This window comes from Gorilla gorilla, chromosome 5 (genome assembly GCF_029281585.2).
Source record: "Gorilla gorilla gorilla isolate KB3781 chromosome 5, NHGRI_mGorGor1-v2.1_pri, whole genome shotgun sequence".
Taxonomy (NCBI): domain Eukaryota; kingdom Metazoa; phylum Chordata; class Mammalia; order Primates; family Hominidae; genus Gorilla; species Gorilla gorilla.
The window spans coordinates 146,751,040-146,775,748 of NC_073229.2; the positions used below are offsets into that span (position 1 = coordinate 146,751,040).

The 24,709-nt window shown below is 37.0% G+C and overlaps 1 protein-coding gene across 3 annotated transcripts in view; it reads left to right on the top strand.

The window, feature by feature from the left end:
- PKIB (cAMP-dependent protein kinase inhibitor beta) overlaps positions 1 to 24,709 on the top strand; it is a 253,648-nt gene that overhangs the window by 88,667 nt on the left and 140,272 nt on the right. The window lies entirely within an intron of this gene.

Genomic DNA, 24,709 nt, shown 5'->3' on the forward strand with positions numbered 1-24,709 from the left:
TCTGTTCAGGGTATCTAATTCGTCCTGATTTAAGCTAAGAGGGTTGTATTTTTCCAGGAATTTATTTATCTCTTCTAGGTTTTCTAGTTTATGTTCATAAAGCTGTTCATAGTAGCCTTCAATAATCTTTTGTATTTCAGTGGTGTCAGTTGTAATGTCTTCTGTTTGATTTCTCAGTGAGGTTATTTGGATTTTCTCTCTCTTTTTCTTGGTTAGTCTTGCTAATGGTCTATCAATTTTATTTATCTTTTCAAAGAACCAGCTTTTTGTTTCATTTATCTTTTTTATTTTTATTTTTTCTATTTCATTTAGTTCTGCTCTGATCTTGGTAATTTCCTTTCTTCTGCTGGGCCTGGGTTTAGTTTGTTCTTGTTTCTCTAGTTCCTTGAGGTATGACCTTAGAATGTCAGTTTGTGCACTTTCAGTCTTTTTGATGTAGGCGCTTAGGGCTATGTACTTTCCTCTTAGCACTGCCTTTGCTGTATCCCAGAGGTTTTGATAGGTCATGTCATTATTGCCGTTCAGTTTGAAGAATTTTTAAATTTCCATCTTGATTTTGTTTTTGACCCAATGCTCATTCAGGAGCAGGTTATTTAATTTCCATGTTTTTGCATGGTTCTGAAGGTTCCTTTTGGAGTTGATTTTCAGTTTTATTCCACTGTGGTCTGAGAGAGTGCTTGATATAATTTTAATTTTATTAAATTTTTAAAATTTATTGAGGCTCATTTTTGGCCTATCATATGATCTATCTTGGAGAAAGTTCCATGTGCAATTGAGTAGAATGTGTATTCTGAGGTTGTGTTGCTGTCTATCTCATTTCTTAGGTCTGTTAGTAATTTTTTTTTTTTTATAAATTTGGGAGCTCCAGTGTATGGTGCATATATGTTTAGGATTGTAATATTTTCCCGTTGGGCAAGGCCTTTTACCTTTATATATTGTCCATCTTTGACTCTTTTAACTGCTATTGCTTTAAAGTTTGTTTTGTCTGATATAAGAAGAGCTACCCCTGCTCGCTTTTAGTGTCCATTTGCATGAAATGCCTTTTTCCACCCCTTTACTTTAAGTTCATGTGAGTCCTTATGTATTAGGTGAGCCTCCTGAAGTAAGCAGGTAGTTGGTTGGTGAGTTCTTACCCATTCCATGGTTCTATATCTTTGAAATGGAGATTTTGGCCAATTACATTCAATGTTAGTATTGAAATGTGAGGTACCCTTGCGTTCATCATGCTCTTTGTTGCCTGCATAGTTTTTTTTTTTTTTTTTTTTTTGCTTTTTAACTTATATTTTTGCTGTATAGTTCCTGTGTGATTTATGCTTTAAAGAGGTTCTGTTTTGATGTGTTCCCAGGATTAGTTTCAAGATTTAGAGCTCTTTTAGCAGTTCTTGTCGTGGTGGCTTGGTAACAGCAAATTCTCTCAGCATTTGTTTGTCTGAAAACGACTGTATCTTTCCTTCATATATGAAACTTAGTTTTGCTGGATACAAAATTCTTGGTTGATAATTGTTTTGTTTGAGGAGGCTGAAGATAGGGCCCCAATCCCTTCTAGCTTGGAGGGTTTCTGCTGAGAAATCTGCTGTTAATCTGATAGGTTTTCCTTTATAGGTTGCTTGGTGCTTCGTCTCACAGCTGTTAAGATTTTTTCCTTTGTCTTAACTTTGGATAATCTGATGACAAAGTGCCTATGCAAAGATCTTTTTGTGATGAATTTTCCAGGTGTTCCCTGTGCTTTTTGTATTTGGATGTCTTGGTCTCTAGCAAGGCTGGAGAAGTCTTCCTCAATTATTCCCCCAAATATGTTTTCCAAGCTTTTGGAATTCTCTTCTTCCACAGGAATGCCAATTATCCTTAAGTTTGGTCATTTAACATAATCCCAGACTTCTTGGAGACTTTGTTCATATTTTCTTATTCTTTTTTCTTTGTCTTTATTGGATTGGGTTAATTAGAAGGCTTTGTCTTCAAGCTCTGAATTTCTTTATTCAACTTGTTCAATTCTATTGCTGAGACTTTCTAGAGCATTTCACATTTCTAAAAGTGTGTCCAAAGTTTTCTGAATTTTTGGTTGTTTTTTTCTTTAAGCTATCTATTTCCTTGAATATTTCTCCCTTCACTTCTTGTATCATTTTTTTTTATTTCCTTGCATTGGGCTTCACCTTTCTCTGGTCCTTCCCTGATTAGCTTAATAACTAACCTCCTGGGTTCTTTTTCAGGTAAATCAAGGATTTCTTCTTGGTTTGGATCCATTGCTGGTGCACTACTGTGATTTTTCACGGGTGTTGAAGAGCTTTTTTTTTGTCATATTACCAGGGTTGGTTTTCTGGTTCCTTCTCATTTAGGTAGGCTCTGTCACAGGGAAGGTCTAGGGCTGAAGGCTGTTGTTCAGATTCTTTTGTCCCATGGGGTGTTCCCTTGATGTAGTACTCTCATCCTTTTCCTGTGGATGTGGCTTCCTGTGAGTCAAACTGCAGTGATTGTTGTCCCTCTTCTGGGTCTAGCCACCCAGTAAGTCTACCTGGCTCTGGGCTAGTACTGGGGGTTGTCTGCACGTAGTCCTGTGATGTGAACTGCCCTTGGGTCTCTCAGCTGTGTGTCTCAGTGCCTGTTCTGGTGGAGGTGGCAGGGGGTGCAATGGACTCCATGAGAGTTCTTGGCTTTAGTGGTTTAATGCTCTATTTTTGTGCTGGTTGGCCTACTGCCAGGTGGTGGCGCTTTCCAGAAAGCATCAGCTGTAGGAGTATAGAGAGGGACTGGTGGTGGGTGGGGCCCTAGATCTCCCAAGATTAATACCCTTTGTCTTCTGCTACCAGGGAGGGTAGGGAAGGAACATCAGGCGGGGGCAGGACTAGGCATGTCTGAGCTCAGGCTCTCCTTGCGTGGGTCTTGCTGCGGCTGCTGTAGGGGATAGGAGTGAGATTCCCAGGTCACTGGAGTTGTGTACCTAGGAAGATTATGCCTGCCTCTGCGAGCTATGCGGGTTGTCAGGGAAGTGGGGGAAAGCCAGCAGTCACAGGCCTCACCCAGCTCCCACGCAAACCGAAGGGTCAGTCTCACTCCCACTGTTCCCCCCGACAACAGCCCCAAGTCTGTTTCCAGGCAGAGGGGAAGACAGGCTTGAAATCTCCCGCCTCCCAGCTGTGAGAGAAGAAGGCTTGGTTCTTCCCCTGCTGGTGGAGTCTGCACACCAGATTTGCACACCTTCTCCCAAGTTCTGGCAAGGAGGCTTCTCATCCTGTTCATATTATTACAAAGTTCTGCTAGGGATTTCTTTCTCCCTATGTAGTTTTACCCTCACTTGGCTCTCTAAATTGGCTCAGCTCCAGGTAAGGTCGGAAACTTCTCCCGCAAACAGACCTTCAACTTTTCCAGTGGATATGTGCGTTCGGGAGAGGAAGATTTCCCTTTCCCACTTCTGCAGTTGGGGCACTCACAGTTTTTGGGGTATCTCCAGGGTCGTGCAGGAGCAGTCCACTTCCTTTAGAGGGTCTGTGGGTCCTCTCGGGATTGCTGGTTTGTTCTTGCACTCGATCTGGAGCTAAAATTCACAATGCAAGCTTCTGCAAGCTGCTCTGTCCGGAGCTGCACTCTAGTCCTGCCTCCCATCTGTCATGATGATCCTAGAATTCCATCTCCTCTCTAAAAAGTACAAAGCACACACATTTACTCTATGTACCTCTAGTAAGATCTTTGCTTTGTGCTTGTCTGTCAGTCTTAAAGGTAGCTTCTCATGCTTGAGCAGTCTATGACTAAGTGGTTTATTTGTTTAACCACTGACAATATAACATAATAGATAAAATAAAGTAAATAAAATATAAAATTTAATAAAATTTTCACACAGAAATGAGAAAAGCGGGAAATTAATAAACAGTGGTTTTACTCATCAGAGTTTGCAAATTCTTTCTGCATGGAAGGGTAGTGAGCTCCTTGGTCAGCCAATCTGCATCATGGAGGATTTTATTTAACAGTTTCATATTCTTAAGTAAATTACTTGACATTTGCTATTGACATTGGGAAGGACCCTTTTTTGGTGGCTGCTGTAGGTTAGGGACCTACTTCCCATTGGTGAAATTTTGGTAGTGTAGGAAACGCTTAGGAATTGGGTATTTCCAAGCATTTGCTGCCAGTGTTCGGGTTTCTCTGGAAGAAAAAATTTCTTACAGCCTTAGGAGGTGTGCAGCTAATCTGTATTTAGTTAATGATATAGACTAGTTACTGGAAACTGAGACCATGTTGAGCATAGTCTCAAGAGAAGTGTGAGTTTGTGGTTTCTGTTTCTTAGTATTAGACCTCAATGGCTTACCCATATTTTAACTTTTAGCTTAATGGTTTGTAAGTGGCACTGAATAATTAGTTGGGATTGGAAGTGATAACTAATTCTCCTCATATCTCTAGGTAGCAGGAAAGGGAATTTTTTTACTGCCTTTTAATTAAGATAATTAAATTGGAGTTACTGTCATTTTTACGTACAATATCATAGCTAACACCTTCTTCTGGCAGAAAATACCACTCAAAGTTCTTGGGGAGGTCCTGGAGATCATATCATAGCTTCCCCTAGATTCTATTCTTATTTTCAATGTTCTTGTCAGCCTCTCTGAGTTTCCTTTGCACTAACTTTTTCTTGGGGTAAACATTTTGCCTTTTTTGATTTTCAAAGCTCATGGTTATTTGAATCTTAGCTGTCTCAGATTGTTAGATGCAGATATAAATCAAGGTTGTATTTTCTTTTGTCTTTGCTTTTAAACAGGTAAGCTTGAGAGAACTGGCCAAGATATTCCAGTATCCTGACATTTTTCTACCAAGTTCCTTAAAGTTATAGTCTCAGTAGACACATGAGTCTAAGAGTATGACAGGTAACAGTTTAACCAGTTTAACTGTCTACTTTTCTACTGTATAGCATGGATGGACTACCCTATAGCTACTGTAAAAAACACTAACTTCCCTGTTGTCCACCTCAACTTGGCCAATTCAACTTTTTAAGATTTTCCAGTAACAACAACTGTCTTCCATATTAGCCAAGATATTTTTAGGTGAAAGTGACAGCAACCCAATTTTAATTTAAAGAAAAAGGTATGAATTGGTTCACAAATCTGAAAAGGCCAAGGGTAGCCTGAGGCATGGCCAGATCTGCATTTGTGAGTGCTTTAATGACATCATCACAAATCTGTCTCTTACCACTTTTACCTCTGTTTTCCTTTGACTTTTCTTCACTCTTAGGCAACATCTTTTATGAGCTGACAAACTATGGCTATAAGTGACTTCAGGCTTTTCATCTTCTAACAGTTTACTACCCCCAATGGAAGAAGCTATCTTTTTTTTCAAGTACTGAGCTGACTTTGATTTGCCTAACTTGGATCACATGCCTAATCCTGTGCTAATCATTGTGTGTTGGACTTTTAGTAGACAGGCTTGGGTCACCCTTGAAGATGAGGGACGAGGAAAAGAAATAAAAAAAGAAGTTCACTTATTATAAAAGGGGTATTGAAGAAGCAAACACAACCAGTGTTCATCACTGTCATGAGGAACACTGGGCCAGGAGTCAGAAGAAATATAGTCTGACCACAGTTCCATTACTTTCTAGCCATTTGGCCCTTTCTGAGCCTAGTTTTGTTATCTGTAAAATAAGGACATTAATACTGAACTCAATTATTTCACAAGATTTTTGTAATAACAGGTGAGGTTTTATATATAGCCTCAAAACTCATATGTAGATAACATATTATTAAAATATTTTTGAAAGATCTTTATACTAATGCTTATGTTCCTTTAAAATACATTATTTTTATACTAAAAATATTATAACCAAAAATAATAAAATAATATAGGCCTACTCCCAGAAAATCGTATTACCATTTTGAAATAATTCCTCCCTTCCTCCCTCCCTCCCTCCCTTCCTTCCTTCCTTCTCTTTATCCCCCTGCACGAACATCTTCTCATATAGCAATATAATATTCATAATTCTCAACTTTAATAGCAAAACTTCATCCAGCAGGCATACATAACTTTCCTAACCATTCTTATATTGTTGGATATTTAGAATATTTATTATTTTTAACATTATAAATAACACTTCAATGAATGTACACATAATTGTTTTCATGGAGTTCCCCTTAGTAGGAACATTTCTTTTTTTAAATTGGAGACAAGGTCTCACTTTGTCACCCAGGCTGCAGTGCAATTGCAAGAGCCTAGCTCACTGCAGCCTTGAACTCCTGGCTCAATATACAGTGTCAAATGTCTTTCCAAAATAATTGTGGCAATTTACAATGTCCTTAGAAATATATAGAGGTAAAAATTTCAATAGGCTCTCACCAGCTGTGGTAGATGCTGCCCTTGTCCTGCTCATATTTCTCAGACTATACCATTCTAGTCTACTCAGGTGACTTCCAATTGCTGATGCCTGTTACCTCTATGCTTGGAGTTTTTCTGAGATGCAGAAGGCATTTCTCTCCAAGTGTTTGCTGCAAGTCAGAAATGCTAGGAAATTAACATGCCTTGGGAGCAGTCCTCAAATAGTGGCTGATGAGAGTTGGTGAAAAGATACCCTTTGAAGTGTGTGCTTTATACTGATCCACAGAATTAAGCTCTATTCACTCACAGTGGTAGCTGGTTTCATAATGCACTCTTGATTGGCTGTTTTCTGTTCCTTGTTTCTATTCCCCAGTCCTTTGCCATGGTTCCCTGTATTGTGCAGATAAACTGTCTATACTTGAAGCTTCATCTCAGAGTCAGCTTCTGGAGCAACCCAAAATAAAACACCAGCATTAGTTATCTTCGCTCAATTTTTAAATTAGCTCATTTAATAGAAAATGAGTTATCAATTATTTGTAGCAACATAGATAAATCTGAAATACTATTAAATGAAAAAAGCAACCTTCAACGAATTTATAAGTAGAGTAGTATTCATAAAAGAACTCTTATAAAACAACATAGGCAAAATAATGTATACATGCAAAGCAATGAGATACATGCAAAAATTTTCATACGTGTAAAGTGATATAAAATATGTAACAAACCATACCAATTGAGCATGCTTGAAAATAATAAAGCCAAATTCAGAATTACAATAACCTCTAGAGAGAAGGAGGTTACTGTAGTTAGGAATGTCATTGGGAGGGTTATATAAGGAGGCTTCAAGTGTATTAGTAATGTTTTACTGTTTAAAGTTGCATTACAATTCTGTATAGCTATATCACTCTATGTCCTTTTTTTGTGTGCCTGAAATATGCTATTATTAACATTATTAATTAAAATATAGACAGAGTTAATTATAAAAGTTGTACATTTTCATATGTCAAAAAATGAATGACTCTTTTTCTTCTTTATGTTTTTGGTATTTTCCAAGTCTTTTATCACAAACAACGTTGCATTTATAATAAAAAAAAAAGTTTCAAAGGTAATATGATGAAAAGAAGCAAATTTAATTTAAAGTAAAAAAATTACTGACAATGTTTACTTGTTTAAAAAGATACATTCTGGACAGAATAGTGTGTGGAGATTCACACCATAAATTTTTTCCAAGAACCAGTGCAGGAATTTAACATAAAATCTGAAAGAATCCACAGAGCCTTTGAAATAAGTGACAGGCTGAAGCCTACTCCATGAGACAGGTGAAAAACTGTTAAGTCCCCAGAGTGTGATAGAGGAGAGTCTGCCTCCAGAGGACATATCCCCACCAGGGAATCTGAAAATCCAGGTCTTGGGAGAAGACCTTAACCTTACCCAGAGCTGGAACAAATTGAGGGAGTGGTGTGCAATATAAAAGTAGAAGCAATAGCAGGAAGTGCCTTGCAAGCAATCCCAGTCTTCAGTGTGAACCCAAGAAAACCATTACTGACTATATCTCACAGGGGCCCTCAAAGAAGTCAGCCAATGAGCTCAGGAAGGGGGTTGCAGGTGAAAGAAGCTCCCCACTGAATTTTGTAATATAATCTTGAGTAGGAACAAACTCCCTTGACCAGAACTCAGGGTTGGAGGTGGGGAGCACAAATGGGAATTGCACTGCAGACATGAGCACAGGAGCTGGGTGCCCAGCCTTGTAGAGAGACAGGGATAGGTGTGGCTAGAAAGTGGAGGTTGCTATCTCTGTGGAAAGCTTATGGCCTCGGGCAGGTCTGAGTTCTGTGTGCAGACTGCCTGGATCTTAACCCAGTGCTGTTAGTGGAGCACTGTGGGAGTGAGATTGGCCTCACCAACTGCATGGGAGCTGGGTGAGGCTTACTGCTGCCTGATACTCTCCACTCCCTTTGCAAACTCTTCTGTGCACCAAAGGCAGTTATACTCCCCTCTGGAACTTTATCCCAGTAGCCTGAAACCCTCTCCTTGACCCTCATAGGGCCTGTGGCTAGCCCCACCCAAGGAGAGTCAGAGCACAGACCCGCCTAACCCTATCCCCAACTGGCTGTGCCCCTCCACCCACGCTGATAGCTTAACACAAAGAACATAAACTTTAAGGAGCTTTATAGCTCCACCCATTGCCTGAGAAACCAGAATACTTCCCCTGGGTGACTTAGGGCAAACTCAAATCCTGCTGCTACTACCACAGCTGGTGCTCTTTTGAAAGTGCCATCTCTTGGCTGGAGGCCAACCAAAACAGTCCATTACAGCACCTCTAGGTAGAATAATACTGTGTCCAGAACGGAGAAAATGGCTGCATGACCTCAGCTGTACTCATCACCACTGCGTACAACACCCTGGCTAACCAAAGGTTCTAAGTGGGTCCACATGACAAGTTCACAATAATTATGACCAGCACTTGAGAAAGCCAGCACACTAAGCCTATCAACCAAGGAATCTCACAGAGTCTACGTCACTCCTCTACCACCTTCGTCAGAAATGGTGCTGGTATCACCTGCTGGGAGACTTGAAGACAGGTCACATCACTGGATCCCTTGCAGACATTCTTCAGCACCAGTCTGGAGTCTGGTAACTCTACTTGGTGGCTATACCCAGAAGAGCAATAACAGTTACTGTAGTCTGGCTCTCAGGAATTCCCATTCTTAGGGGAAGGGAGAGAGAACCACATCAAGGGAACACCCCGTGGGACAAAAGAATCTGAACGGCGGTTCTTGAGTCCCAGATCTTTCCACTAATGGGAAGTTTCTTACAGCAGAGACACAATTACAGTGCTGCTCTGAACCTCTATCCCAACAGGGAGGCAACCTCTCTGATCATTAAGGGTCTTGGAGACGGTGTCCTTATTCCCATGAGTACACCACTGCAGACACAGCTGGGGCTTCTCCCACAGGAATGCAACATGGATGCACCTACAGACAGCTTTCCTAGAACAAGTCAGGGTGATTGCATCCCCACAGGAAGAGCACTTTCCAGGTCAGGCTTTCATGAGAGACAGAGTCACAACTCCTCTTTACTTAGAATATCAACATTCTTACAGATGAAAAGAGGAGCCTGTCTAACCTGAATAGCCAGAACACTGGGATAGAAATGAAGCTGGGAAGTAGATGCCTTCCCTGCTGGCCTGGCAGTGTAGCTGAGGTGCTCCCACCTTTCAACCTGATAAAACCTCTGTACATCTAATTGAGGGCTTCCCAGCCACCTTTAACAAGGCTGGGACGTCTGCCCACCATTGGGTATTACATCTACCCACCTGCTTTAGCTACAACCAGTGCCTACCCAGGGATAACTCCCCTACTAACCTGAAGCCTGGATCATCAAATCAGTAAATAAAACACTGGAGAAAAATTAAGTAAATAAAAAAGCATACACCATGGGAGAATGAGATAAGCTTCAAAAATCCTTGCCATTCCAACCCCATATGAGACAGTGAAGTTGCCCACACGCCATGTACATAACTACTACAACAAGCATCTGGAAAAGCCAGTGCACAAAGACCCTCTATAACTAAGGAAGTCATACAGAGTCTTTCCTGCTAAAAGCACCAAGAATTAAATTAGGCTGCAATAAACTATAAACGTTAAAGTCAGATTCCTAAGAGGGAAAAAAAGAAATTAAATAAAAACCACAGTCAAATAAAAATAAATTCAAGAAAATTTTGAAGAAAAGTCTATCCAAATGAAAAGGAACCAGAAAAGTAATTCTGGTAATATGACAAAAGAGAGTTCTGTAACACCCCCAAAAGATCAAACTAGCTCCCCAAAAATTGCTTCAAACCAAGATGAAGTCTTTGAAATACCAGACAAGTCAGAAGGTTGATTATTAAGCTACTCTAGGAAATAACCAGAGAAAGGTGAAAACCAACATAAAAAATGTTTTAAAATTCAGGATATGAATGAAAAAATTTTCAGAGGGATGGATATCATAAAAAAAAAACAATCAGAACTTCTGGAAATAAAAGACATACTTAGGGAAATACAAAATGTAGTGAAAATTTCAATATTAGACAAGAACACATAGAATAAATAATTTCAGAGCTTGAAGACAAGGCTTTTGAATTAACCCAATCAGACAAAGATAAAGAAAAAAGAAGCAAAAGAAATGAACCAAGTTTCCAAGAAATATGGGATTATGTAAAATGGCCAAACCTAAGAATAATTGATGTTCCTGAGGGGGAAGAGAAGTCTAAGAGTTTGGAGAACTTATTTTAAGGAATAATTGAGGAAAACTTCCCTTGCCTTGCTAGATATACAGATATCAAAATACAAGAAGCTTAGATTCCTGGGAAATTCCATTGCAAAAAGATCATCACAAAAGCACGTAGTCATTAAGCTATCTAAAGTCAACACGAAGAAAAGGATTTTGGTAGCTGTGAGACAAAAGCATCAGGTAACCTATAAAAGAAAAACTATCAGACTAACAGCAGATTTCTCAGCAGAAACCTTACAAGCCAGAAGGGATTGGGGTCCTATCTTTACCCTGCTTAAACAAAATAATTGTCAGCCAAGAATTTTGCATTCTGCAAAACTAAGCTTCATAAATGGAGAGATAAAGTATTTTTCAACAAATGCTGAGGAAATTTTCCACTACCAAACCAGCACTACAATAAATGCTAAATGGAGTTCCATATCTTGAAACAAAACCTTGATCTATATCAAAATGGAACCTCCTTAAAGCATAAATCTCACAGGGCCTATAAAACACTAACATAATGAAGAAAAACAAAGTATCTAGGTAGAAACTAATATGATGAATAGAACAGTACTTCACATCTTAATATTCAGGTTGAATGTAAATAGCCTAAATGCTTCACTTGAAAAGGTACAGAATGGCAGAATGGATTAAAAAACCGCTAACCAAATGTCTACTGTCTTCAAGAGGCCCATCTAACACAAAAGGACTCACATAAACTCATGGTTAAGGGGTGGAAGAAGGTATTCCACGCAAATGGAAACTGACACATAAACTCATGGTAAAGGGGTGGAAGAAGGTATTCCACGCAAATGGAAACTGAAAGCAAGCAGGAGTCACTATTCTTACATCAGACAAACCAGACTTTGAAACAATACAATAAAAAAAGACAAAGAAGGACATTATATAATAACAAAATGATTAGTTCAACAAGAAGATATTACAATCCTAAATTTATATGCACCTAAGACAGGAGCTCCAAGATTTATAAAACAATTACTGCTAGATCTAAAAGCAACTCACCCTCCAAACTATACAAAGACATGGAAATTAAATAATCTGCATTTGAATAATTTTGGGGTTAATAATGAAATTAAGACGGAAATTGAAAATTATTGGAAATGAATAATAAAGTGACACAACTTATCAAAACCTCCGGGATACAGCAAAAGTAGTACCAAAAGGAAAGCTAATAGTATTAAATGCCTACATCAAAAAGTCTGAAACAGCAAAAATAGACAACCTAATGTCACACCTCAAGGAAATAGAGAAACAATAACAAAGCAAATCCAAATGTAGCAGAAGGAAAAAAAAAACAAAGATCAGAGCAGAACTAAATGAAATTGAAACAAAAAAAAACGATAAATGAAACAAAAAGCTGGTTCTTTGAAAAGATAAACAAAATTGATAAACTATTAGTGAGATTAACCAAGAAAAGAAGAGAGAACATTCAAATAAGCTGAATTAGAAATGAAACTGGCAATATTACAACAGATACTACAGAAATAAAAAAATAACATTCAAGGCTAGTATGAATACCTTTATACACACAAACTAGAAAATCTAGAGGAAATGTATAACTTCCTGGAAACATGTAATTCTCCTAGATCAAATCAGGAAGAACTAGAAACCCTGAACAGACCAGTAACAAGCAGCAAGATTAAATCAGTAATGAAAAAATTGCCAACACAGAAAATTTCCAGGACCAGATGGATTCATAGCTGAATTCAAAGAATATTCAAAGAAGAGTTGGCATCAATTCTACTGAAACTATTCCAAAAGATAAAGAAAGAGGGAATCCTCCCTAAGTTATTCTGAAGCCAGTATAACACTAATACCAAAACCAGGAAAGGACACAAGAGAAAAAGAAAACTGCAAACCAATATCTCTGATAAAAACAGATGCAAAATCCTCAACAAAATACTAGCTAACTGAATCCAAAAGCACATCCAAAAGATAATACATCATGATTGGCTGGGCGCAGTGGCTCATGCCTGTAATCTTATCACTTAAGCCCAGAAGGTTAAAACCAGCCTGGACAACATGGCAAGACTCCATCTCTACAAAAAATACAAAAATTCGCTGGTAGTGCACACATGTTCTCCCAGGTACTCGCGAGGCTGAGGTGGAAGGATCGCTTGAGCCCATGAGGCAGAGGTTGCAGTAAGCTGAGATTGTGCCACTGTTCTCCAGCCGAGGCAACAGAGTTAGACTCTGTCTCAAAAAAAAAAAAAAAAAAAAAAAAAAAGAAAAAAGAAAAGAAAAAAAAAGAAGAAGAAGAAAGAGATAATACATCATGATCAAGTGGGTTTTATCTCAGGGATGCAGGGATGATTCAACATATGCAAGTCAATATGTGTGATACATCACATAAACAGGATTAAAAACAAAAAATATAATTATCTCAATAGATGCAGAAAAAGCATTTGACAAAATGCAGCATCCCTTTGTGATAAAAACCCTCAGCAAAAATAGGCATAGAAAGGATTTACCTCAAAGTAATAAAAGTAACATATGACAAATCCACAGCCAACATCATACTGAATGGGAAAAAGTTGAAAGGATTCCCCCTGAGAACTGGAACAAGACAAGGATGCACACTTTCACCACTTCTATGCAACATAGTACTGGAAGTTTTAGCCAGAGCAATCAGACAAAAGAAATAAATAAAGGGCATCCAAACTGGAAAAGAAGAAGTCAAACTATCTCTGTTCACCCATGATATGATCGTATACCTAGAAAACCCCAAAGACTCATCCAAAAAGCTCCTGCATTTGATAAACTCAGTAAAGTCTCAGGTTACAAAATTAATGTACACAAATCAGTAGCACTGCTATACACCAACAACAATCAAGCTGAGAATCAAATCAAGAACTCAATCCCTTTTGCAACAGCTGCAAAAATAAAAATAAAAACACAAAAATCTAGGAATATACTTAACCAAGTAGGTGAAAGATCACCTACACTGCTGAAAGAAATCATAGCTGACACAAACAAATGGAAACACATCTCCTGCTCATGGATGGGAAGAATCAGTGTTGTGAAAATATCCAAATTCACAAATAAATCTACAGATTCAATGCAATTCCCATCAAAATATCCATCATCGTTCTCCACAGAACTAGAAAAAACAATCCTAGAATTAATATGGAATCACAAAAGAGCCCATAGCCAAAGCAATACTAAGCAAAAAGAACAAATCTGGAAGCATCACGTTACCCAACTTTAAATTATACTACAGGGCTATAATTAGCAAAACAACATGGCACTGGTATAAAAATAGGCATATAGACCAATGGAACAGCATAGAGAACCCAGAAGTAAAGCCAAATACTTACAGCTAACTGATCTTCGACAAAGCATACAAAAACATAAACTGTATATTCAATAAATGGTGCTGGGAAAACTAGCAAGCCACATGTGGAAGAATGAAACTAGATCCTCATCTCTCACCTTCTACAAATATCAACTCAAGATCAATCAAAGACTTAAATCTAAGACCTAAAATCATAACAGTTCTGGAAGATAACATCAGAAAACTCTTCTGGACTTTGGCTTAGGCAAAGAATTCATTATTAATATCCCAAAAACAAATGCAACCAAGTGAAAAATAAATAAGTGTGACCTACTTAAACTAAAAAGCTTCTGCACAGCAAAAGAAATAATCAGTAGAGTAACAGACAACCCACAGAGTAGGAGAAAATATTTGCAAACTATGCATCTGACAAAGAACTAGTATCCAGAATCTACAAGGAACTCAAACAAATCAGCAATAATAGTAATAAGAAAACCTGTCAAAAAGTGGGCAAAGGACATGAGTAGACATTTTTCAAACGAAGGTACACAAACAGCCAACAAACATATGAAAAAATGCTCACCATTGCTAATCATCAGGGAAATGTAAATTAAAACCACAGTAAGATATTACCTTACTCTTGCAAGAATGGCCGTAAGTAAAAAGTCAAAAAACAATAGATGTTGGCATGGATGTGGTGAAAAGGAAACACTTTTATATTGCTGGCGGGAATGTAAATTAGTACAACCACGATGGAAAACAGTATGGAGATTCCTTAAATAACTAAAAGTAGAACTATCTTGCAGCAATTTGTGGTAGATCCAGCAGTTCCACTACTGGGTATCTACTCAAAGGAAAATAAGTCATTATATGAAAAAAAACCATGCACACTCATGTTTAAAGCAGCACAATTTGCAATTGCAGAGATATTAAACCAACCTAAGTGCCCACTGACCAACGAGTGGATAAAGAAAATGTGATATATATACCCCATGGAATACTACTCAGCCATAAAAAAGGAATGAAATAATGACTTTTGCAGCAGCTTGGATAGAGTAAGAGGCCATTATTCTAAGGGAAGTAATGCTGGAATGGGAAACCAAATATTGTATGCTCTTACTTATAAGTGGGAGCTAAGCTACAAGGATGCAAAGGCATAACAGTACTATAATGGACTTTGTGGACTCAGAGGGAATAGTTGTGGGGGTAAAAGGCTATATATTGGGTACAATGTATACTGCTTGGGTGACAAGTGCACTAAAATCTCAGAATTTACCATTAAAGAACTTATCAGTGTAAGCAAAAACCACCTGTACCCCCAAAACTACTGAAATTTTAAAAAAGAAACTACTGATACAACAACATGAATGAATCTCAAAAGCATTACTGTAAGTGCAAGAAGCCAGACACACAACAGTACACACTACACAATGTCACTTATATGAAACTCTAGGAAAGACTCTAATCAATAATGATACAAGACCAGTTATTGCCTGGAACCAGGGACAGCAGTGAGGGAAGAAATAAAAGAAACCTTTTGAGATTATGGAAATGTCCTATAACTTGATGGTGATGATGATTACATGGTTCTTTTAATTTGTCAAAACACATTAAACCTTACACTTAAAATATATATTTTGGCCGGGCACGGTGGCTCACGCCTGTAATCCCAGAACTTTGGGAGGCCGAGGCAGGCGGATCACGAGGTCAGGAGATCAAGACCATCCTGGCTAACATGGTGAAACCCCGTCTCTACTAAAAACACAAAAAATTAGCCGGGCGTGGTGGCAGGCGCCTGTAGTCCCAGCTAATCGGGAGGCTGAGGCAGGAGAATGGCATGAACCCGGGAGAAGGAGCTTGCAGTGAAGCCCAGATGGTGCCACTGCACTCCAGCCTGGGCGACAGAGCGAGACTCCATCTCAAAAAAAAAAAAAAATATATATATATATATATATTTTTTTTTTTGTATAATTATACCTCAGTAAAGTTAATTTTAAAAAGAAAAAAGTAAAAGGAACTATTTAACATAGCACATCTTGATTTTGTTAGGCATATGTATATTATCGCATGTGTTTTTAAATTAAGTATAACTTGCCTGGCTTTGTGTGTAATTAAACAAATTGAAAACTATCAGAAGGAGAGAAAATAAAGGAAATAAATATGACATTTTAACATGGTGGATCTAAAGAATTCCTAGACAGCCACCAGGTCTATCTCTAGCATTCATACATCTCTTCATATATTAATTCATTAAACATTGGAACACTTACCATGTGTCAGGGACTGTGCCATACATGATGACTCTGTCTTTAAGATTTTACAATACACTGGAAAGACAAACAATAATTACACTATAACATTATATATGGGGCGATATAAAAAATGCTGTGGGTACATAAATGTTGGGGCCACTGGTGGCTTGATTTCAGCGTTTAGCCAAATAGTATCATACACAGATTTCAAATCAGAAGTTCTAGAGAATAAAATGAGATTAAAACCTGACCTACATTACTTTTAAGTTAAAAAAAAGTATGTGGAATAATTTTTCCTGGGATGAGGGACGCAGGGTTGGAGAAATGTAAAGAAAAAGCAATTTATGGCCCTTGAATTTGGATTCATTTTGTTTGTATATTTTTTTCTTAGAAGTTTATAGTAATTCATTACACTGCTTTTCAAACAGATTTGATGAACATTTGTGATAAAGACACAAAAAGATGTCAGATTTGTGAGTTGTCAAATCAAGTCCAAATTAATCTTGAAAAAACAGTACCCATTTCTTCTCAATGTCCATGAAAAAAAGAAATACAGATACCAGCACTGAGGGGAAATAAAATGGTTTTATCTCATTTTATATGGGGAAGAAATACATCTATTGGGCCGGGAGCTGTGGCTCATGCCTGTAATCCTAGCACTTTGGGAGGCCAAGGCGGGCAGATCACGAGATCAGGAGATCGAGAACATCCTGGCTAACACAGTGAAACCCCGTCTCTACTAAAAATACAAAAAATTAGCCGGGCATGGTGGTGGCCGCCTGTAGTTCCAGATACTCAGGAGGCTGAGGCAGGAGAATGGCGTGAACCCGGGAGGCAGAGCTTGCAGTGAGCTGAGATCACGCCACTGCACTCCAGTCTGGGCGACAGAGCAAGACTCCGTCTCAAAAAAAAAAAAAGAAAAGAAAAGAAAAAAGAAATACATTTATTTAGAACACATTAACTGGGATAAACAGACAAAAGCATAGTTAGAGGAGTTTTTTTTTGTAAAATTTAAGATAAAGGGGTAAAACTTAGTGGGCAGGAATTATTACAGGATAGTTTTAAAGAGAGAAACAATCTGATTTATGAGAAGTTAAGAAATACTGTTTAAATTAGAAGGAAATGTAGATAGAAATGTCCAGGAAGATGGATTCTACTTTAAATGTCAGTAAAATGAGGCTGGGAACCATGGCTAAAAATTAAATCAGGGTTCAACGAAAACATTTTCACAGGATTTGGAAAATAAGTTAGCATCATGTATGATGCTTCTGCTTCAAAGTGGTAAGTTTGCTACTTACATGAACAAAAAGGTGATATAGTTGTTTTTTATTTTGTATTTTTATCTTATTTTATTTTATTTAACCTTTCCTTTTCGGTATCTTTCAAGCATTTTGAATTCTACGTGTTCAAAATGGAGCTCATCAATTTCCCATGCAAAACTAATTTTCCTCTGGACTTATCTATTGTGATGAATTATAACACTATCTAGTCATCTAGATGCCAAAATGTTCTTTTGTCTTTTCAATTCCCTATATTAAATTATTTGCCTAGTTGTGCAGGTTCTCTTTGTCTAAGCCATCTTTCCTTCCTTCCCATTTCCGCAGTCACTACCCTGATCTTGGTCTCTGTTGCTCCTTGCCTGGGCCCACAGAGCCTCTCTCACATTGTGCATGGTTAATGATGTTACTCTTGACAGCCAGGCCTAATTATATCACTTCCTGATATGGCTTGGCTGTGTCCCCACCCAAATCTCATCTTGAATTGTAGTTCCCGTAATCTCCATGTGTCGTGGGAGGGACCTGGTGGAAGGTGAACGAATCATGGGGTCAGTTACCCTCATGCTGTTGTTCTCATGATAGTAAGTGAGTTCTCACAAGAACTGATGGTTTCATAAGAGGCTTTTCCCTCTTTTGCTCCTTTTTCTCCTTCCTGCCACCATGTAAAGAAGAACATGTTAGCTTTCCATTCTGCCATGATTGCAAGTTTCCTGAGGCCTCCCCAGCCATGCTGAACTGTGAGTCAATTAAACTTCTTTCCTTTATAAATTACCCAGTCTTGGGTATGTGTTCATCAGCAGCTTGAGAATGGACTAGTACACTTCCCCTGCTCCAACCGTTTTCATGACTTCTCATGACTTCAGAATCTACTCAGGAGTTCAAGGTTGCCATAATTTACCTACCACCTACTTTCTAAAGTTTATTTTCAATGACTTCCTTATAGTCTTCTTACACTCTAATAAAACTGGCCTTTCCACTGATGCCCTGACACAACACCTGCTTTTCCATCTTCATATCTTTGCAATTGTGTTTGCGGTGCATGGAATATCCTCCCTTTCCTCCTCTATCCCATATGCCCTAACCTATCTTCATCCCTCTGTAAAGATCTCTGGTACATCAAATTCTTAGGGCCTTTTCTCTTGTTTAAACTTTTACGATATTTTTGTATTTTTGTGCTGCATCCTTTCTGTTACAAGAACATATAATTTTAATTTTCTGTACTACATTACAGCACTTTCCAGAGCAGGAATTTGTATATTACTCATATTTATGGCTCTTTAATCAATAATTAGTAAAAAAGCAAAGTATTATTTTTTAAAATATCATGTATTTTATGATTTATTCAAATTTTAAAATTTGAGATGTATCAATTCCTAATGAAAAGTACTATACAACAAAATGAAAATTACTCTCTAGTATTTTCTCTAGGCCCCATGTATCAAGATCAGGTTGTAAATAAAGAATATTTTTACTGCAAATAAAGCAGCAACCTCTTCAGGTTCAGCTTGGAGAAATCTGAATTATTCTCACACAACTAGCCACATAAATAAATCTTATCTGCACCTTGACACAATGTGTTTAACAAACGTCAATTAAACACAGCTGGTTTCTTCTCAGTCAGAGAAATTAAGGTGCAAATAAAAGAAGACATCGTATATAGATACATATTGTAGTTAGCCTTGTTCTAAGATTATTAAAAATAGGTCTTAAGGTGCTTTCTATTCAGTAAAATTAATACCTCTCATTTAATTTTTAAAGTAAAAAATTATGTTCAGTGAATTTGTACTGAAATTATTTAATCACTATTTTTATATTTGACCTGTGTTGCTAGTTTGATATATAAAAGCATTTAAAATTTGTTTTTCTATCTTCAAAAAAACTAGAAAGTTCTATGTGAATGTAGTCAAATTCAAACATATTTGCTTGAGGATTCTTCTTTAGGCAGAAATGTTTCACGTGGAGTCTAAGCATGCAAACATTTTCTGCTATCTTAAATTATAAATTACAGAAAATAAATAAAGCTCTAGAAATTGGAACTTGGTTGATTTTGATGGGAAACTGGGAGCTCTGGAAAATAATGTTGGCATCTAATGATGTTATTTGTTTTTATCTGTTATATTAAATAAAGGTAATTGCTAAGCTTATTGCCCATTAGTATGTTATTCATTAAGTGAACTATTAAAATACATTTCACCTATGTTATGCTTTTTCTCATTCTCTTCTTCTTTTGTAAAGATTAACTGGCTTTTTCCTTAGCATAATATTAAAGTGAATTGTTTGCCTACATAGGGTTTGCCCCATCTCAGATTGTAAAGCCTCCCTGAACACTAGGCTTTTCAGGCTGCTGAAACTTGGGGACTGGTTTTATCCTGTATCATATCTATATGCACTATACACTACAAGCAGCAGAAAATATATTATTTTGTCTTGTATCTTCTTAGTTCCCAGCATACCACCTTCCCCCCACCAACTTTTAAAAAAGATTGAATCTGTTTTAGTGAGCCTCCAGAATGAAATGTTAATGGATAAACGAAACAGGAAGGGTTGTTTGTTTTTACCGAATTGCACTGAATACCTTGTCTGACATAACCTGTGGTCAATCTTTTCTTTTACACCCTCTAGAAAACATGTGAGTCATAGTTGATGGGGAAACAGTCATTATCATCAATTCTTGTCTGGGCTACCACTAGGTGGATGGTGCAGATTCTGTATTACAGACTGTAGCCTGCCAAATACCCAGGATCTTCCCTCAATCACAGGCTGGAGATATACCTCGAGTCCCACCAGAGCCAGGGACTTTTAGTTATTGCACAGGCAGAATATCAACTCACTCTTCAAATAGCTCTAGTAATTTTGTGGAAATAAAAATTTAACTACTGCGTCACACTGTGATTTGGAAGAATTTAACCATTATAATACCATCATCATTTTTCTACATAGAGGACAGAATAGATGTTTCAGGTCTGAAGCAATTTCTTGGTATTGCAATGTAAGATTTCCTGGGAAATGTTGGTTTCAATGTAGAGAATTTCTTCCTACTTTATCAGTCATCTCGAAGTTGTTTTTGTTATAACATTTCTTTTACAATATAAGACTATCCATCTTGACTTATGATTGTTAGTTATTATTAAAACTAGGCATTGTTAAGCATGAAAAGCTGAAAAGAAAATAAGAAGTAATACAAATTACTTGGTCAGAGAGCCTCACAAAGGACTTAAATAGATTTGGAATGAAAAATAGCAAGACTAGGTTAATTTAAATAACTTGCCATATAAATGTTGGAAAGCAATTACCAAAATCCCTAAAATTTTAAGCATCAAGATTAAAGGTTTAAAATTAATTCATTTTCTCTTACACAAACATAATCCTCCTTTTAACGTGCTTTGTTCTTTTAATTCTGTGATTTACCTAGGTGCATTTGCATTTATTGTATTTTTCTTTCTGTTTTTCTTCCTTATGATATCTTAATCTCCTTTGTGGGCAGGGACCATTAAAAATCTTTAATTGTGCCAGATGTCTCTGACTACCGAGTCAACATTCACTGATTGAGCCATGAAGATTGAGCTATGAGGATATTGCCATCTTTCTATCCGTTACAAATGTAAAGTTTTTTTCTAGCTTTCTATCTCTATGGGCAAGTGTGGTCTGAATGGAAGGCGAGCAATGAGTGTAGGTGTGGGATATGACATCATTTTAATTTTTTAAGTGTTTATGTTCTCTTACAAATTTATACTGCAGAGATGGTCTTTTACCACTATGAGCCATATAACATGTGATGTACATAGCAGTTGCTTGAAAAACATTTGCACTTCTTGATGATAGATGAGGACTTTGTAGTTGCTTATTTTTTGTCATCTTTATGGAACTAACATGGTAACAGTTATATCCTAATAGAAAAAAGTTAAAGTCCTAAAATCATCCAGGTCATTCTTAAGCAGGGCTGGAATGTCTCAGAATTTAGTAGCTATTCTTCACCAAGCAGAACTTAGTCATACCACTGTGGACTTCCCTTATTTTCTCCTATTTGCCACCAAAAAAGCAAGTGAAAGAATGTAAGAGAGGGATAAGGAGATGTGGCTACTGTTTAACAACACATCCAGTTGTTGGCTCGTGGCTTTCATCCAGATGAGAATGATTAGGAATGACTCCAAAGGCCAAAAAATGTTTATATTCCATAATGTGACATTAAACATTTCTGAATCCAAAGTCTGAATTTTATTTTTCTCAAAAGCCATTTGCACTAATGTTTGTATTATAAATATGTCCCTCAAAGAGGTTGAGCTAGAAATGGTATTATCTGATGGAGGGGCTAGACATATAGATATGTAAGCAGTTATCTTTTCTATCCTATGTTCTTATGACAGAAGCTACCTTCTTTGAAGCTATGGGAGGTGTTGATAGAAAGTGCGTTTTCTTCGTACTGCTTGTGATAAAGGAACTGATGGCCAGGTTAATATTACATATAAACATGTTTAAGTACAGACTGTAATAGAGGCTCCACGAGGTCAGGGATTTTTGTGTTTTTTTGTTCTCTTATGTATCCCAAGACCTAAAACAGTACCTAACACATAGTAATTACTAAGGAAATAGTTACTGAATGAAAGACTAGAATATGGTCACATTATTCTTGCATTTTGTTTTCTTTGGCTATGCAAGTTGTATCATATTTTCCTGTTTTCATAATCATCTTCTGAATATTGATTAATACTTAGTCATATGAAGAAATATTAATATAAGATATAGAATAGTCTTAACAATCAAGATAGAAAAAACATTTATATCCCAAGTGTTTTCTTTCTTTTCCTTTTTTCTATTTATCTTAAATAGGTTGATTATGTTTTGATTTCATTGTATAATACACTGTTGAGGTCAAACAAACTAAGCTTTAGTAAAGATTATTTTGAAAGAAACAATAGCGCATTTAATAATTTTATTTGCAAAATATATTTCAGAAACATTTTATTTCTAGCCTTAAACAGAAATCTTAATAATGTCTTCTACATTATGCAGGCAGCAAACTGTGAGACAGGCCTGCCCAAGCATTTCTAGGGAAGGACTTATACATTCTTAATAGCAATTTTAATTGTTCCCAGAATTGAGAATTTTAATTCTAATAATGACATGGGTAATATGCCAATAAGATACATATTAAAGGTGAGACCTAAAATTCATCTTGCAAAATACAATTATTCACAAATGACTCTCTGAAATACCTCTTTAGGATTCTTCTTTGCTTTCCAGGCTGTTCCACGAAATTTTTGCTGCTATTACTTTAGTATGCTACTACACCCCTTCCCACTGCTTACTTTAAGAAAATTCCCTCACACTGAATACGCACATATACATTTTGTAATGTTAATTCTAGTCTGTCTTTTCAGGTATCTTCTTGGCACAAATATCACCTCTAATAAACACCATTAATCATAATGATGGTATTAATATCAATAACAATGATTACCCATTCTAGATTAGTTTATTCATTTTCATTGACTTAAAATGATTACTTCTTGACTTGAGAGGTAAGCAGATCCTTAGAGACCTCTGAGACTAGTGAGAATAGAGCAAAGAGGCCAACTCTTAGGCTTGTCAGACTTCCTTTTTTATGCTGGGCTATGCCCCTTTTCGCAGTTTCACTTGGATGAAGAACTGGAGATTTAGTAGTTAGTGTCTTTGCAGTGTGGGAGTGTCTAACTTGGGAAGTCATAGAAGAATGAGGGAAGGTCTTATCTATTTATTTCTCTGGTATTTTTCTGGTAGCTGAATTGATTTAATTTTACCCGTGAGAGATTACACATCATTAAGGATTGTGAGTGAGGCAAATGGCTATTTAAAGGTTGACAGTGTGAAAAAACTAATTAAAACATGCACAGTCTAATCAGAAAGAAAATATATGAGAAAAGGGGAGAATGTAAAAATGGTTAAATTATTAAGCATGCACAAGATCTCAGGATAGTATCTCTACCTTATTGCTACATATTTCACCAAATAAGGATTATTTTTTTCTTATCTCATGGTAACATCAAATGAATAAGTTCAAATTTACATCTACAAACCAGAGATTAAATATGTCAATAAAAAAGTGAAATATCTGTTGGAAATGATAATCATAAATTAAGTAAGCCATAAATAGAATTTCAATGAAGTGTTTTGATTTGTGTGAATGAATTCATTAAATAAATATTATAGCAGCAAGTTAGAGGCCTGTAATATACTGACTAACTACCTAGTGGGATTCTTTTCCACTGCATTCCAAATTTATAAGAAATATGCAAAAATTAAGTAAAGAAATAGGTCTCAGAGATTATTAACTTTTATGTCATGTAGACTTAAATACAGTTTTAATGAACAGAACTGAAGAAAAATTGAATTATATTTACCACTTTTTATGCTTAGAAAAGTGGCTTCAATTTATTAAGAAAGAATCTTGAAATGGAAGATTGAAACTAAGTATGAATTGTGTGTTTAATTTACTGTTATCTCAAAATATTAAATTTATTAAATAGTATTCACAAAGTGTTATTGAGATAGGACGTGGGATGCAACTGTGGAGGGGCTCAGACACTGGGACACAATGGGGACTAGGTAAAACAGGGATGGGGCAGAAACATCTCTCCATAAGACAAGCCCACCAGTGTGCCATGTCAGTTTACCATTGCCATGGCAACATCTGTAAGTTACTGCCCCTTTCCATGTCAATAACCTAACAGCATGAAAGTTACCACTCTTTTTCTAGAAATTTCTGCATAATCTGTCCCTTAATTTGCATATAATTAAAAGTGGGTATACATATGACTGCAGGACTGCCTCTGAGCTGCTATTCTGGGCACACTGCATATAGGATAGCCCCACTCTCCAAGAAACAGCACCTCCGCTGCTGCTGTATGCTGTCGCTTCAATAAAAGTTGCTGTCTAACACCACCAGCTCACCCTTGAATGTTTTCCTTAGCAAAGCCAAGAACCCTCCTGGGCTAAGCCCCAATTTTAAGACTTGTCTGCCCTGCATCTTTATGATCAATGCAAGAGTCTCCTGTACAATAAGGTAAGGTATACAAATAGCAGCAGATGGTCTACTGAATAATTGAACATCTTTCAGCTTCACTTGGCCTGTTAGGACTACCCTTCACCTGGTACTTTTCTAACAGTTGACTTAGTTGTTGGGCTAAAGCTAAAAGGGGCCAGAGATAATTTTAATTTCTTTTCTCTCTCACTGGAATAGAGGTCTCACAAGGTCAAGGCTCCACAAGGCTCAGTGCTAAAGGAGAGGAATCTTAAAAACGGTAAAAATTGTTATAGTTTTCTTTTTGGTCTTTAATAAGATTAAATTCAACAGTCTAAAGCTAAAGAAACAT